This window comes from Aythya marila, assembly GCF_965140915.1.
Source record: "Aythya marila genome assembly, chromosome: 2".
Taxonomy (NCBI): Eukaryota; Metazoa; Chordata; class Aves; order Anseriformes; family Anatidae; genus Aythya; species Aythya marila.
Genome location: NC_139043.1, coordinates 98,540,464 through 98,545,803, shown reverse-complemented (window position 1 = coordinate 98,545,803; position 5,340 = coordinate 98,540,464).

Here is a 5,340-nt window from a genome sequence, read left to right as displayed (position 1 = left end):
GAAAGCTGTGTGGTCCATCTCAAAGAACACTGGAATCAATGACTTTGGCACACAAGGTTTTATGCAGTCTCTGCATACCACATTCTCACAGGAAGTGTTCACTTCTGAAACATGAAAAACATCATGAGCTTTTTGCTTTCACATTCTAACACCAACTTTGAGATATTGATGCAATTGCATCAGAGACTGAACTCATATCAAAATCCACCTCAAAGAAAATTTCTCATTACTATTGAATCTCCAGAAATACACATGAATACTGTAATAAATGATGAAGCAGGGATCTTTAGGCTTCAAAAGAACAAGCAAAACACTTCTATGTTATTTACTCAAAATCAACATAATTTCTCCATGTTCTGACACTGCAGTTCAACATCTACCTATTATTTGAGGAGCAAGAAATCTGGGAGAAGATAAGACAGTTCCTATAAATTAGAGTTTATAATTCTGTGATTAGTTACAAAAAGTAATGTCTTAAGATCTGAGAATTTACTTATCATAAAACATCACAAGTTAGTATTTAGGAATCATGATTGTGCAGCTTGAAAACTTTTGTTAAAGGTGTAAGAATCCTTAGTATTTGTGACTCATATTGAAAAGTATCAAAACAAGCTACACTCTCACATTTTTACAGATTTTTCTCCAGACAATTGCAAGCATTTTTGCACTTCAGCAGGCCACAGTTTTGCAGAGCTGCTTAAAATTGGAACAATATAATGATTGATTTGAAGTTTGAATCAACAATCTAAAATTCTCAAATGAATAAACAAATGTAGTTTGAACTAAAGCTGACAACAAAAATAAATAGTAATAAGTAATAGCCTGCATGAGATTGAGTAGAAATTAGCATTAGATCTGTTTAAGACTCCTACCACAATGCAACAACCTGTCTGTAAACCAAAATATGTATATTTATCGGTATGTATGAAAGTAGACGTGTTTTAGGATAATACAACATTTTATTTTGCATTGTTCCAGTTCTTTGCTAGATCTCTAATTATCCATTGTTGTGGTTGTATTTTTTCTACTCTACCTTATTTTTCTCATATAGCAGAATATATTGATTTAACAATGAAGTGATAGAATAAATGTACTCTATGACAATTTTTAATTCAAAAACATGTACTACCTGAATTAAAGTTTATCTTTACTCTTAGGAAAAAATAAAAGGTAATATATTTATATAAGTATGTTAATAATAATGTGTCTTTGTTAAGCAATGAAAAAAAAATATAAAGGCTACTTTCCACAATTTCTTACTTTTGTGATCTCATTATCTAGAAAAAGTTTTACTAAGGATTCAAGAACTTTATTTATTTTCTTCTTCTGGAAAGTCTGCCCTTGGAAGGGAACAGATCTGAGATTCAGTGTGAAAGTGTTTTTTCTTTTTTATCCTCGTGATTTTTCATTTTTATAAGTGATTCCTTAATTTTCCTGTCCAATTGTCCTGGACAATTTTCCTGTCCAAGAAATCATATTTACAGCTGTAGGTAAAAACAGTTTTTCTAGGTAATATATTCCTTCTCAATACAGGAAAGTTCTAGTTTGTTATCTTATGAAGAAGTTCTATTCTTCAAATTCATTGGATGCCTTACCCACTAATCAAACTTCTTTAGAAAAATAGGAAAATACTATATACAAAACTTTTTTTTTTTAGATACCTGGGCTTGGCCTTCCAAGTTTAACAACTTTAACAACATTTAACAACAACAACAAATCTCATGTCCTTGCTTTCATAATCTTTTCATTTACATAGTGCTTTCTTTTAATTACTGTAATATTCAATTTCCTCAAGCACTGGAACGTTACAACAGCACAAGCTGTGAGGACCAATAATGTTTTATAACTCAATGAGCTTCTTTTTAAAAAAAAAAAAAATCACATTTTCTAATAGCAATCCTTAACTACAAGTTAACTGAACAATTAACATTTTAATATTTTCCTGGACAAGCCATAAACTGGATTCACAAAATACTCCATAGTGTCAGTAGTCCATCTTATCCTGAGTCTGAAATATAAATATATTTAAAAAAAAAAAAAAAGTTGAAGACTTAATCTTGTTTTATTTGGATTGCAAATTTATCTCTTCAAACTGATAAAAATATTAATGGACATTTAGCTTTTCTCAGGAAATAGGTGCTTTGCTGAAAACAAGAACAGGAAATTGGAAGTTTCAGAAACCAAACTGCATATTTTGCATAGGAGAAGAAAGGATTCTGTGAGCTGAAGAGGTCTGGTTCCTGGATGCTGTGGGGCATTGTGGCCTTTAAACCATCAACACAGGATATGTTTCTTACATTTAAATCTCTAATAACATCAGTGACTAGCTGTTCTCAAACTGTAGTTGCAAATGAAGGGGCAAAAGACAAAAAGACAAAGTTTTCTGCCTTGAAGTTTGTTTGTTTGTTTTCTTGTCACACTTCATATGCATATACAAGTTTACAGATGAGTGATATTTTTGCAAATTGTACAGTGGAAAGAAAACATAAACATAAGTTTATGTTAACATTTTTTTTTCAATTATTATTACAAATGAAACTTCTTACACATCCGTTCTTTAATTAAAGGTAAGATAAAATACTCAGAATATCTCCAAAATAAAGACAAATTCTCTTAAGTGAAAATTATTCTTAATTTATCTGTGTATATAAAAATTATTTATTTATTCATCTGGATTTCAAACTCATTTATCTGCACATGGCATTAAAAGAAAAACAAAAGTTAAGAAATTAATGTCCAACTTTACATAATGTCCAACTTCACATAATGATCAATGATATAAAATGTTGTCTAAAGACATTTATTTGTTTTACAATAGACACAGCTACTACAAAGTCAGTCAGAGATTCTTGGTCACCTAGTTGGTCCTAAAAACAGGGTCCTTTGTCACACCCACTAAGAGCAGCAGCCTGTAAACAGAGCATTACCGGGTCTCCCCCTAAAGACTGAATTTCATGTTCCCTCTAAACACCCGGGCATCATGCCTGCATTCACAAATTAGAAAGCTGTAGGCACTGTATGTACCACTTACCTACTGGTATAATTTGGGAGCAGGCACACAATTTGTGTCATTTTTTCACATAACATATAACATATAAAAAGAGAAATAAACATTGCTTCCACACTGCCCTTCTGGGCTGTGAACATAACAGAGCAGGTTGCGTAAGGGAAGGTCCATCTTCAGCCTTCCATCCTACCTACCTGACTTCTAACCTATGATTCTCCCTATTCTCCCCAGCACCAAAAGGCTGGGAAATCCACATTTCTCTGATCATCTGTGGAGATTTGAGAAGAGACTTACAGGAGCAGCAGCAGCACATCTCATGGTCACCCCATCACCTGAGTAGTTCCTTAGGCTCTTCCTCATTGGTTCTCTGCCATTCCCCATAGCCTCACTCTTCTTTCCCAATAATCCGACTTTCCTTCTGTCCTGTGAATCCCAATGCAAAGGAAGAAGAAATTCAGAGAGGCAATCAAGCCATTTTTCACTAATTGTTGGCTAAATGCTAATTACTGTTTGACAGCAAAAACAACATAGTGGAATTTTCCAGCTGAATGTATAACTAGGTGTAGTGGGTTTATGTGGCAAGGTTTTGGTAGCAGGGGGCCATAGGGGTGGTTTCTGTGAGAAAGATCTAGAAGCTGACCCATGTTTGGGAAGGGCCCCATTGTTTTCCAGATCTGAGCCAATAAGCGATGTTGTTTTGCGCCTCTGTGAGAGCATATTTAAGACAGGGAAAAAAACGCTGCACCACACAGCAGCCGGGAGAGTCAAGGGAGTGAGAAACAGCCTTGCAGGTGCCAAGGTTAGTGTAGAAGGAGGGGAAGAGGTGCTCCAGGAGCCGGAGCAGAAGTCCCCTGTGGCCTGTGGTGAGGACCATGGTGAAGCAGGACGTCCCCCTGCAGCCCATGGAGTACCACGGTGGAGCAGGGTTCCATGCTGCAGCCCGTGGAGGAGACCATGGTGGAGCAGGTGGCCCTGCACTGACGGGGGCTGCCGCCTGTGGAAGACCCCTGCCGGAGCAGATTCCAAGCCGGACCTGTAGCCCGTGGAGAGGAGACCACGCAGGAGCAGGTGACCTGGCAGGAGCTGCTGCCCGTAGGGGACCCAGGTTGGAGCAGTTTTCTCCTGAGGGATGGACCCCGTGGTACAGACCCATATCTGGAGCAGTTCTGGAAGAGCTGCTGCCTGTGGGAAGCCCACGCTGGATCAGTTCATCAAGGACTGCATCCCGTGGGTGGGACCCCACAGCACAGGGGACGAGAGTGACCGAGAAGGAGCGGCAAAGAAGTGCTGTAGACTGACCATAACCCCCATTCCTCCGTTCCCCTGCGCTGCCCAGGGGTGGAGGTGGAAGAGGGTAGATGGGGGGGGAAGGTGCTTTTGGTTTCTTTCCTTTGTTTCTCACTGCTCTAGCTTGTTAGTAATGAGCAATAAATCTTACTATCTTCTTATGCTAAGTCTGTTTTGCCCGTTACAATAATTATTGCGTGATTTTCTCGTCCTTATCTCAACCCTTGAGCCCTTTTCACATATTTTCTCCCCATTCCTCTTTGAGGAGGGGGAGTGAGAGAGCGGCTGTGGTGGAACTCGGCTGCCCACTCGAGCGGAACCACGACACTAGGGTGTGGTTTAAAAGAAAAACTAGAAAGAGAAGAGAAAGAAGCAATTGTGCAGTAAACACAGTGGAGATCTACGGCTTGGATTTTAATCTTGACTTGAACACACATCTTCTGTGACCCTGAGTGAGTCATTTCATTTCTTGGTGCATTAATTTCCCCAAATCCAATACATAGATAATATATAATGAAGGCTGCTGTTTCAAAGCATGTCACAATAATTTCTGTAATGAGGTTCTCTAATGGAAATTGCTATAAAAGTGTGAAGAATAAGACATACATATAGAGCCAGCACAATGTTAATACCCTTTTTAATGATTCATTAGTATTTAAGATATAACAGGCCTGCAGCAATAGTGCAGAAAGAGAGGCAAATATACTAGTGCTACCATCAGAATAAGGGCCTTGACTGTGGCAGTGAATTGAAGCAGGAGATAAGCAAAAAGGAGATCACTCCAGGTACTATTTATTTACCTATAAACATGACCAATGGGAAAATGGACAGGGCACATGGTCTGTTCAGTTTCAGTGATTCTTCAGTGAAAATAATGAAGAAAATAGGCTGGGAAGAGTGATTTGCATATTTTGGGCTTGGTCTGATCATCTCTTAAGATTAGCTCTTCCTTCTAGGCACCAGGTTAACCAACCCAGAATGGTAGTTCAGCGACAAATGATATAACTCCCTCTTTCTCCAAAGATAAGGGTTCTCTTCTGTACTGC